This window comes from Sorex fumeus, unplaced genomic scaffold (genome assembly GCF_029834395.1).
Source record: "Sorex fumeus unplaced genomic scaffold, SorFum_2.1 ptg000008l, whole genome shotgun sequence".
NCBI classification, from domain to species: domain Eukaryota; kingdom Metazoa; phylum Chordata; class Mammalia; order Eulipotyphla; family Soricidae; genus Sorex; species Sorex fumeus.
The window spans coordinates 4846108-4859020 of record NW_026606065.1 but is presented as its reverse complement, the minus strand read 5'-3'; positions in this window follow the sequence as shown (position 1 = coordinate 4859020).

Sequence of the window (12913 nt, the reverse complement as noted above, 5' to 3'; positions counted from 1 at the left end):
TCCCTGAACCATCTCTCTAGCCCTGTCTTAACAATTTTAATGATCTGTACAGTACCTGGCAAATGCTAGATTTTTTTTTTTTATTAACGAGGCATAAAATGGGTTCGGTCAGCTTTTCTAAGACTTACGGCCTAAAATCAGTTTCGTGGATGCTTTGTTAAACCCCAGTGTTTCTTAGTACTCATTGCTCCGCACTGGATCAGATAGAGAGTTTCAGAAAATAACCAGTGCCTGTGTTCACGGAAACTGATAGCTGCACCTAATCTTTACAGATTTGGATGCAAGTGAAATCCAGGGTTGATAGTAATAGTAGTAATACTTGCATGACTCTATTTAAAGTGCTATTCCAGTACTAGTTCAAGTAGTGTTAGGCACTTGAATTATTAAATAATTATTAATTATTTAAATTAATAAATCAAACATTTCATTTTAAAGTCAATGTTAAGAACTATTAAAGCCTGCCTAAATGGCTAAAAGATATAATCATGGAGGTTGAAGTAAAATAATGATATATAATTATAGAAGTAAGCCAGGTTCTTTAATCAGAACTCCTCTCTCTCTCTCTCTCTCTCTCTCTCTCTCTCTCTCTCTCAGACTATTTGTCTTGCTTTTAATTAAATAAAGGAGTAAAGAAGCAATACCAATGTGTACAGAGTGATGAGTTGTGGTTAGACCAGAAAAATTTTCAGTGCCTGCAGGAAGAAGTCAGATTTCTGAGAGATATGTTTAGCATTAAGAGTCATTTTTTAGTTTAGGGTACAGTTCTCACGAGGCAACAATTTAGTAACCAATTGTTCATGAAATTTGTCTTTTCTCACTAGAAAGTTTTACTTTTGAAATGAGAGAAAGATTTGACTTAACATGTTCGTAGTAACTAAAAAATATAATAGGGGGAAAGAAACTAATCACGTAAGTAATATAAGAGGTGCACTAAAAATGGTCCTAGGTTAAATTAGTATATCTAGGCCAGAAAAGGGAGAATTCTTTTGTACCACATTTAATTGTGAGAAAAGTATTTTTATACAAAACATAGTATAAAAATAGGTTTTTTATATATTAAAAATATTTTTCTACTTTTTTTAAGAAACAGTACCGATATAATTTAGACCATCTTTAGTAACATTCTTAGCTTCCTTTCCTCTCATTTTGCTGCTTTCTTTCTTCCTCCTTTCTCTCCTTCCAAGTGTCAGTTTTTGGTCTTTATATACTCCAGCTGTGTATGGAGAATGAGGTATGGTGCTCCCTTAAAGTGAGGCAAGATTAGCTGACGCCAAACCTGTAATGACCCTAACTATCTGACGGGTACAAAGAGTAGAATTATGCACAAGACTCAGATTCTACAGAACTTGGTAGCAGGGAGCCTATTTGAAGACAATCAGTGGGTTCAAAAAGAGCCAGCTCGGTAACCCAGAAAGCCAGAAATCTGTACAAGCATGGAGGGCAAATTAAGCAACTACAAGACACCCAGGAGAGAGTAACCCCTGCCATAATGAGCCCGGATAGTAGCAGGTTGGAGTTTACTTCTTGTAGTGGGTAAAGAGTTTAAGCAACCACTCTCAACCCTTGTATTCTGAAGTATAAATAACACTATAAACTAGAGGGAGCAAGCTAGGGCCTAATTCACTGTATCAGTGTCATCCAGCTGTTCATAGATTTTCTAGAGCAGGCACCAGTAACTTTTCCTTTGTCCTAGCCCTGAAATTTTAGAAAGTGGCACATTCGAGGCTCTTTCAGGGCCAGGGAAATGAGGTCCTTCATTGTTACTTGGTTTTGGCATATTGAGTATGCCACAGGGAGTTTACCAGACTCTGCCATGCAGGGTTTTCCAAGAAGTAGATAATAAGATGTCTCTGGGCTGCGAATGCGGCCACGTGCTTCCGGGAGCTGAGTTTTATAGTCTCTGGTTCTTGGCCATTGAATGAGATAACATGGCGCCGGGGGCAGTTGGTGGGTGTAATGCCTACCTACTGGAAGATGGGTGATCTGGGTGGAGGAGGCCCAGTCCCCATCTGAAGAGGCTTGGAGATCTCAGCCCCGGGTCCCACATGCCTGGGCCTAATTACTAGAATTAAATACAAAATCAAGTGGGCACGTTTTTAAGATGATCAGTTATTCCTGCTTAGGAATTTATTAAACTTCTAAAATAGAGTTTCTTATTAGGCCAGGGTCCATTGTCCATAGGTGAAGTAACTAAAATGTTGATGAAAGAAAAATGCAATGTTTGTGATATTAAAAAAAAGCACGCATTTTAAGCATCCAACTCATCTTTCTGATCCATTTTATTTTCTATTGACTACAGATAATTTTATTAATGTGACATATGAGACCTTTATAATCTTATTTTAACTATTATTTTATTCTTTTTACTCACTTCACCTTATCATAGCTTCTTCCTTTTACTCCTACATAGAGCTAATAGTCTTGTAATTCAGACTAACGTTTCTTCTTAGTCTCAACAGCCCTATATTTTGCTCTTTTGAGACTTGTGTTAATATTGCCTTCTTTATATATGTTTTAATATGTAAAAAATTTTTTTTAAATTTTTATTAGAGAAACACCATAAGGTACAGTTGTAGATTTACAAATTTTTGTGCATGGGTTTCAGTTATACAATGAGTACCCATCCCTCGACCAAGGCCCATTCTCCACCTCCAAAGCTCCCAGCATCTCTCCTACTCTCCCAACCATCCATCCCACCCCACCACTGTGGCAGGGCATTCCCTTTTGTTCTCTCTCTCCTTTTGGGTGCTGTGGTTTGCAAAAGAGGCATTGAGTGGCAATTATGTTTGGTCTATAGTTTACTTTCAGCATGTATCTCTCATCCTGGGAGCATCCTCCCAACACCCTAACCTTGGTGCTCCTTCTCTATCTGAGCTGCCTTCTCCCCCAGCATGTGCGGCTGGTCTCCAAGCAGTGGAGTGAAACTCCTGGTACTTATCTCAGCTATTCTTGGGTGTTAGTTTCCCATTTTGTTACTTTATATTCCACAGATGAATGCAATATTTCTGTCTGTCCCTCTCTTTCTGACTCATTTCACTTAGCATGATACTTTCCATGTAGTACCACTTGTATGTGAATTTCATGACTTCACCTTTTCTAACAGCTGCATAGTACTCCATTGTGTAGATGTACCAAAGTTTCTTTAACCAGTCATCTGTTCTCAGGCACTCGGGTTTTTTCCAGATTTTAGCTATTGTGAATAGTGCAGCAATGAACAAACAAGTACAGATGTCATTTCGACTGTACTTTTTTGCCTCTCTGGGATATATTCCCAGGAGTGGTATTGCTGGGTCAAGTGGGAGCTCAATTTCTAATTTTTGAGAATCATCCATACTATTTTCCAAAAGGGCTGAACCATCGGCATTCCCACCAGCAGTGAAGGAGGGTCCCTTTCTTGCCACATCCACCCCAAAACAGATTGCTTTTGCTCTTTTGGATGTGGCCCAGTCTCTGTGGTGTGAAATGACATCTCATTCTTGTTTTGATCTGCATCTCCCTGATGATTAGTGATGTAGAGCATTTTCTCATGTGCCTTTTAGCCATTCGGATTTCTTCTTTGGGAAATTCTCTGTTCATTTCATCACCCGATTTTTTGATAGGGTTAGATGTTTTCTTCTTGTAGAGTTCAACCAGTGCTTTGTATATCCTTGATATCAATCTTTTTATCAGATGGGTATTGGGTAAATATCCTTTCCCATTCTGTCAATTGTCTTTGTATTCTGGTAATTGTATCTTTTGAGGTGCAGAAGCTTCTTAATTTAAGATAGTCCCATTTGTTTATCTCTATTTCCACTTGGTTGGTCAGTGGAGTGTTGTCTTTGAAGATACCATTAGTCTCAATATGCTGGAGGGTTTTTCCGACCTTGTCTTCAATGTATCTTATGGATTTTGACCTGATGTTGAGATCTTTAGTCCATTTTGATTTGACTTTTGTGCATGGCACTAGGTCGAGGTCTAAGCCCATTTTTTTTTGCATGTGGTTGTCCAGTTATGCCAGCACCATTTGTTGAAGAGGCTTTCCTTGTTCCACTTCACAATTCTTGCTCCATTATCAAAGATTAGATGTTCATACATTTGGAGTTGTATGTACGGATATTCCACCCTGTTCCATTGATCTGCAGCCCTGGCTTTGTTCCAGTACCATGTTGTTTTCATTATTACTGCTCTGTAGTAGAGTTTGAGGTTGGGGAGGGTAATATATCCCCATGTCTTTTTCCCAAGAATTGCTTTAGCTATTCGTGGGCATTTGTTGTTCCATACGAATTTCAGGAGTGCTTGATCTATTTCTTTGAATAATTTTATGGGTATCCTTACAGGAATCCCGTTGAAGCTGTATAATGCTTTCAGGAGTATTGTGAATTTGATGCTATTGATTCTTCCTCTCCATGAGCAGAGGATATGTTTCCATTTCCTCGTGTCCTCTTTTATTTCATGGAGTTTTGTAGTTTTCGTTGTAGAGGTCCTTTACCTCTTTAGTTAGGCTGATTTCGAGGTATTTGATTCTGGGGCACAATTGTGAATGAGATTATTTTTTTAATGCCACTTTCCTCTAACTCATTATTTGCATATAAGAAGGCCATGGATTTTTGGGCATTTTTTATAGCCTGAGACTTTACTATACAAAATTATTGTTTATAGGAGTTTCTTGGTAGAGGATTTAGGATTTTAGAGATACAGTATTATATCATCTGTGTATAGTGAGAGCTTGATTTCTTCATTTCCTATCTGGATGCCTTTAATGTCTTTTTCTTGCCTAATCGCTATTGCAAGTACTTCCAGTACTATGTTAAACAGAAGTTGTGATAGTGGTCATCCTTGTCTTGTCCCTGATCTTAGAAGAAAGGCCCTTAGTTTTTCCCTATTGAGGATAATGTTTACCATGGGTTTGTTGTAGATGTCTTTGACTCTCTTGAGGAAAGTTCCTTCAAATCCCTTTTTGGTGAGAATTTTCATTATAAACGGGTGCTGTATCTTGTCAAAAGCTTTTTATGCATCTATTGATATGATCATGTGGTTTTTATCTTTACTTTTGCTGATATGATGGATTATATTGATTGATTTCCGAATGTTAAGCCATTCTTGCATCCCCGGGATGAATCCCACTTGGTCATGGTGTATGATCTTTTTGATGAGTTGTTGGATTCTATTTGCTAATATTTTGTTGAGGATCTTTGCATCTGTGTTCATCAGGAATATTGGCCTACAATTTTCTTTGTTGGTGGTGTCTTTGTTTTCTTTAGGTATTAGGGAGATATGTGCCTCATAGAATCTGTTTGGGAAAGTTTCTGGTTTTTCAATTTCCTGGAAAAACTTGAGGAGACCTGGGAAAAGGTCTTCTTTGAATGTTTAGAAGAATTCACTATTGAATCCTTCTGGGCCTGGGCCTTTGTTTTTGGGAAGACTTTTGATTACCGCTTCAATTTCCTTGATATGAATGGGTCTATTCAGTTATCCCAAGTCTTCCTGGTTCAATCTTGGAAAATTATAGGAATCCAGGAAAATGCAACATTTTATCCATTTCTTCAAGGTTCTCTTGTTTCATGGCATATAGACTCTCAAAGTAGTCTCTGATGATCTTTGGAATTTCATTGGTTTCTGTTGTGGATGTTCCCTTTTTCATTTTTGATTCAGTTTATTGGGGTTCTCTCTCTCTCTTTCTTTGTGAGTCTTGCTGGTGGTTTATCAATCTTATGTATTTTCTCAAGGAACCAGCTCTTGGTTTACATTGACTTTTAGGATTGTTTTTTTGGTTTCCATGTCATTAATTTCTGCTCTAAGTTTTATTATTTCTTTTCTTCAGCCAATTTTGGGTTCCTTTTGTTGGTCTTTTTCTAAGATCTTGAGCTTTGTGGTTAGGTTATATATGTAGGCCCTCTCTTCTTTCCTTAGGAATGCTTGTAACACTATAAATTTTCCTCTTAGCACTGCTTTAGCTGCATCCCATAGGTTCTGGTAGCTCGTGTCTTCATTCTCATTTGTTTTCAGGTATCTTTTGATTTCGTCTTTGACTTCCTTCCTGAGCCACTCATTGTTCAACATTGAGTTGTTTAATTTCCAGGTGTTTGATTTGTTTCTCAGTGTCTTTGTGTGATTTGCTTCTATCTTAAGTGCATTGTGGTCTTAAAAGATTGTTGATACTACTTCTATCTTTCTGATTCTATTAAAGGTATGTATTCTGGCCTAGCATGTGGTCTATTTCGGAAATTGTTCCATGTGCTTTGGAGAAGAATGTGTATTCTTTCATTTGGGGGTGTGAAGCCCTGTATAGGTCAATTAGCTCTCTCTCTTCTATTACTTCCTTCAAAGCCAATGTTTCCTTGTTGAGTTTTGTTCTTGTTTATCTATCCAGACGTGATAAGGTGATGTTGAAATATCCAACTACTATTGTGTTGCTACCAATGTCCTCCTTAAAATCTGTTAGCAGTTGTTTTAAATATTTATCTGTTCCCTCATTAGGTGCATATACATTTAAGAGTGTCATTTCTTCCTGTTATACATATCTCTTGATGAATAGAAAATGGCCTTCGCTGTCCCTTCTAGTCTTTTTCAATCTGAAATTTATGTTGTCAGATACTAGTATGGCCACCCCGGCTTTTTTGAGGGAGCTGTTTGCTTGCAGGACTGTTTTCCATCCTTTAACTTTGAGTCTGTGTTTGCTGTAACTGTTCAGATGAGTTTCTTGTAGACAGCAGAATGTTGGTTTCAGTTTCTGGATCCATTTTGCCACTCTGTGTCTCTTGATTGGTGCATTTAGACCATTGGCATTGAGAGGGATTATTGTCATGGGTTTTGTGCCATCTTTTTGTAGGGGTTGGTTGTGTTTATAAGTGTTTCCCTTCTTATCTTAACAGGAGCCCCTTTAATCCTTCTTTTAGATTTGGTTTTGAGTCTATGAAGTTCCTGAGCTGTTGTTTATCTACAAAATGGTATATAGTTCCATCGAGTTTGAGTGAGAGTTTATCTGGATAAAGTATTCTTGGTGAGGCATTCATTTCATTGAATTTTTTCACTATATCCTACTATTGCCTTCGGGCTTGGAAGGTTTCCTCTGATTGGTCTGCTGTGAATCTAAGGGTTACTACTTTGTATGTGATTTCCTTCTTTGACCTTGCTGCTTATAGTATTGTGTCTCTGTCCACAGAATCCATCATTCTGACTATGCTATGCCTTGGAGTGTTTTTACTAGGATCTCTTTTTCTTGGCACCCTTCTGACTCCTTGGATCTTGATATCTACATTCTTTATTCTGGGAACTTTTCAGCAATGATTTCTTTGACTTTGGCTTTTTCCTTCTGGTACTCCAATTATTCTAATGTTGTTCCTCTTGGCATTATTCCCTAGGTCTCTGATTCTCCTTAGAACTATTTTGAGGTCTTTTCCCATTTGCTTGTTGTTCCCTATGTGATTTCTGTTACTCATCTTCAAGCTCATTGATCCTGTCTTCAGCTGTATTCATCCTACTGCTGAGGGCACCTACTGAGTTTTTAATTTTATCTACCGAATCCTTTGTTTGTGAAACTTCTCTTTGTAGTTTTTTTTATTTCTACTCTCACTTCTTCCTGTATTTTCTTGACTATTTGTTCTACTGTTTCTTTCATTTCTTCTTTTAGTTTTCTGGATATCCCCTTCATTTATTAAAAGCATTTCTTAATATCCAGTTTTGACAAATTTTTTAAAAATTCTTTTCCCTTCTCTGCTATTGGTATGTCTTTTCACCCAAAGGCTAAGTTGATTTCATTCATGGTAATTGTAGGACAGACAAAATATAGATTTAAAAAGATTTATAAATAAAGACTTAGCTTATTGACTTAATTTTAGTAATATGTGTATCTTAAAATTAGAGTAGCTAAGCTTTTTTAGACTTAATTGGACCTGAATAAAAACATTATTCTCATGTCAGCTATGAAGACTTATCAGTAGGTTTGGGACCACTTGGAAAAGTCAGCTTTTTAATGTCTAGTTTAAAATATTTATTCATATAGTATGTGTCTACTAAATATTGTCATATAACACACAGAGATTTGTACATGATTGAATTTAATGCTATTCAGAAAGACAAAATCCTGATGACATTATTTTTCTGAAGGGAAGCATTATTAATTTATATAAAGTTATTAATAGATCTAATTGTTGTATTGAATCGTTAGTGTGGAGAAATATCAATTACTGAATAATTGCATATAAATGAGAAGGGTTTGATATGTATTCAAACTCATTTTTAATATTATATAGATCAGTGCCTTTTAATTAGGACTAATTTTGGTTGTTCCTTTAGGACATCTTTAAGGAGACATTTGGGTTTTTCATGAAGGGAAAGTACCATTAGCATAGCTTTGTTGCTTGTCCTACAACTACACAACACAATATCCCACAACTAAGTCTTATCTGGTCTAAAATGTGAATTGGACTGAAACAGAGGGGATCTAGAGAAGCTTTTCCCAAAATGAGCGATACCAACCCGACACCCTTTCTCAAGGGTGCTGGAACAGTGAGGGGAGCAGTGCCCAGAAGCCACCGTTGGAATAGAGGGTGAGTTTCTGTTCCCTAAAGAAGGTAAACTTCTAGAGAGGCATTGGATGATTTTTTTTTCTGAAAAGGGGGTGTTGGTGGTAGGTTAATTAAATTGGGAGCCTCTAATATAGAGCAGTCTAATGTTTGATCTTTCAAAAATTAACTTAGAAATCACATATTAGAAATATATATAATCTAATGAAAATCTTAGCCATAGTTTCATAAAATAACTTGAAATTAATTAATATAGAAATGATCTAAAGTGCAATTGATAGTAAAATAATAATATTTCAGAGATTGTGGATTCTGTTTTTTTTTTTTTTGATTGACCATACCATTTACCTTTTGCTTATGAATTGAATCAAATTCTCCTTACAGGAAATAGTTGCAGAGGCTATAGGGTTCTCATATAAATTGTGATTATGTTTGGTTTGATTCACATGTGAATAAACTGCATGTTTTCATGATTTCACTGAATTTCAGATTTGTTTATGGATTCGGTCATGGTCCTCCCGTTGTTCATCGATTTGCTTAAGCAGGCCCAGTGATGTCTCCATCGTGAGACTTGTTACTGTGTTTGGCATATTGAATGCGTCACAGGTAGCTTGCCAGGCTTTGCTGTGCGGGCGAGATACTTTCGGTAGCTTGCGGAGCTTCCCGAGAGGGGCGGAAGAATCGAACCCTGCTCTGCCAGGCCGGCTGCATGCAAAGCAAACACCCTACGGCTGTGCTATCGCTCTAGCCCTGTTTATGGATTAATATTAGTAAACAGAAGGACTGATAGACAGTGATTCTGCCCCATCAATTGCAACTTTGGAATTTTTCTTCCTATTTAAAGCTATGAATAGTGTGTACTTTTATCACCAAATATCCAACTACTTAAAACCCAAACTATTTACAGAAAACATTTTCAGGGTGAAGTCAGCATGGACTTCTAAACCAGGGAGAGAGACGATGCTGCCATTTTTTTTTCACTATTTTATTTGGCCTTGTGCATGGAACCAGATGGGTCAGCAGGGCACATATGGTGTGTGAACTGGCTGGGGCTCCCAGCAGGCCTGAGCTGTGGACTGTCCGTGGCCTGCTGCTGTGCTTTTATGTTTGAGTTCAACATTTTCCTACTCATATGTGCAGGGGCAGAGGCCAGGATCGTCTAAACGCAGCAGGAATCAGCCACTCTGAAATCCAGAATGCTCATCTAGAAGTGAAAACCTTTCTGTGACAAAGATATTTTATCTGTAATAGCCTTCTTTCTTTATTTGTTCTAATGAGTCCCTTCTCTCAGGATCAAAGAGCTCCGTAGGGAGAGAATTCCTGACCCAAACTGTGGGCAACTCCAGCTTTAAATCCAGTTTGGAGTTTCTGGGTTGAATTTCCTTCTGGCTAAGTTTTTCTGCCTCTCCTGTTAGAGAAATTGCTCTGTCCATTTATAAAGGTCAGGAAAACAGAGGCCATAAATAACAGCTCCAGGCCAGATGGGAGTTTCAGTCAGAGACCTTTGTCCTGTGATTAGTGTTAGGGAAACATTGGTCCTATCTACAGTAAACCACCCCAGTGGGATGGTGTATTCACAGGATGCTTCTGTTGCATTTGATGGTCATAGCAACGTTTGCATTTTACCCAGTGATCTTGTGTTTTAGTTCTTCAGTGGTTAACAGCATGAAATTTGGACTCAATCAGAAAGATCAAGCGTGACTCAATGTACAGAAGATAAAATGTTCAAGTTATTTTACCTCGTTATTCTTAGTTTTCGAACATATGAATATAACAGTAGCTTCATAACTACAGCAAGTGAAACGCTATGGAAGTGTAGGTGCTCCTGTTGGTCTGCTTGGGATTGATTGCTGGCCCTGCTACTTACTAGTTAAGGACACTTAAACACTATGCTTTACCTTTCTTTGCATTGTGGAGATAAGGATAAGGCCAATTTGAAACTAGTCCGAAAGGAATTAAGAACTGAACTCAGAACTAAAGCCAGCAAAGATCTCTGGACATGAACTCTTGAGAATGTATCGTGTTGAGAATGTAGAGGAACTTCTATTTTTCCTTGTTCTGTGCTTTACCAACGCCTATACAAGGAATAAAGCAAGCAGGATATTTTCCTTCTCTTTCTTTCTCCCTCCCTCCCTGTCTCCCTCCCTCCCTCCCTCCCTGTCTTCTTTCCTTCCTTCCTTCCTTCCTTCCTTCCTTCCTTCCTTCCTTCCTTCCTTCCTTCCTTCCTTCCTTCCTTCCTTCCTCCCTTCCTTCCTTCCTCCCTCTTTCTTTGCCACACCTGGCACTTGCTTAGGGATCAATCTGGGCAGATTCAGGGAACCATGTAGGATATCAGAGATTAAACCTGCATTGGCTGCAAGCAAGGCAAAAGCCCTACCTGCTCTGATAACTCTAGACCCTGTGCTCTTGACTTACTTCTGGCTCTCTGTGATGGGAACACTTTCGGCAGTGTTTGGGATCAAACCTAGGTTGGCCACATACAAGTCAGTCACCCTACTCATTGTACTATCATGTGGCATGCATCAGAATCTTTAACTAATAATCTCTCTTCAGGTTTTTTGAGCATTTATATAAGACTATGCATGCATCAGAGGAACAGTTCACAATACAGTTTGTTGACCAACCTGGAACCAGTATACAAATTACCTTTCCTAAAACTAGACCTCCCTATTATTTTCCTAATTAGGTTGCTTCTTTTGCCCATATAGGCATGATGGTTGTATAGGAATTTACATTCTTCCAAGAGATTCTTTTTATAATGCTCCTGTCTTTACTTTGTCTTTTTATTGATTGATTCTCTGAGTGGCAATAGAACTAGACCTGCATGATTACAAATCTAAAGGGTGATTGATTCTATATGTTCAGAGCCGTTAGAATACTATTAGGCCTACTATGGTGCTAAATAACCATTAAGTACATTATTATTACGAGGACAGAAATTTTCTTAGTAGCAGAGATGTCATTTGATGTGAATGTCTATGAAGATGGCATTTATAAATATATAACATAGAAGCTCCTTTGAAAGTCCTAAAACATTGCACCATATGAGAAACTTCTCAGTATTTCACTGTAGCGAGAAGTTATTTCAGATGAAGACGGATACAAACGTTTCATGCTATCACCGAGTGTTCAATGAAAAAGAGCCAAGCTCTGAAAAACAGATTATTGAATTGGTGATGACTAGGGTCTGGGAGGGTGGGAGTATTGGGAATATGTTACCTAAAGGTCCAAGCTTTCAGAAAATAGATGAACAAATCCTGGATCTTGACATAAATCCTAGTGATTCAGTCAACAATTCTGTATCATCATCCTTCAAGGCTGCTAAGACACTAGACCTTAATTACTTGCACCACACACACAAAAAGAAGTGATAGAGGCATTACCATGTTACCATTGCCATGTTAAGTATAAAGTTGTATGATCTCAATTTAAAGTTGTACGGTGCTCAATTTGAAGTACAAAATTTGGTGTAGACAAAAAATATGTACAAAAATTATGTGTAGATGTTGTTATATGTCAATGATATCTGAACAAAAAAGGAAAAGTGTTTTTAATTGACTAATTTATTTAGAAACCTCCTTTCAGTGTACAAGTCCCCAGAGTTCACTCTCTAAAATATTTTGCCCAGCTGTGTATATCTGAGGGTTCCAAGTTAGGGTCAGACAGTATAGACACCTGGGCCCAATGGTGCTATGGGACCACAGGACTACTGTCATGGTACCTGGGGGAGGGGAGTGTCCATGTGATGGTGGGGGTAGAACTTGAGACTTGAACATGAAAGCACGCTCTCTAGCTCTTTCATTCTTTCCTTGAACTCAGAAGAGGGTTTTTTTTTTTGCATTTTATTATTATTATATTTATTTATTTATTTTATTAGTGAAACACCATGAGGTACAGTTATAGACTTACAAATTTTTGTGCTTGGGTTTCAATTATACAATGATCAAACACCCATCCCTCCACCAGTGCCCATCCTCCAACACCACAGGTCCCGGCATCCCTCCCACTCCCCCGTTCCCCCCATCCTACCCTGCCTCTGTGGCAGGGCATTCCCTTTTGTTCTCTCTCTCTCTCCTTTTGGGTCCTGTGGTTTGCAAGAGAGGCATTGAGTGGCAATCATGTTTGTCTGTAGTCTACTTTCAACATGCTTCTCCCACCCCGGGAGGATCCTCACAACACCCTTTATTTGGTGCTCTCTTCTCTGTCTGAGCTGCCTTTTCCCCTAGCACGTGTGGCTGGCCTCCAAGTCATGGAGCAAAATTCCTGGTACTAATCTCGGCCACTCCTGGGTGTTAGTCTCCCATTTTGTTGCTTTATGTTCCCCAGATGAATGCAATCTTTCTGTGTCTATCCTGCTCTTTCTGACTCATTTCGCTTAACATGATACTTTCCATGTAGTACCACTTGTA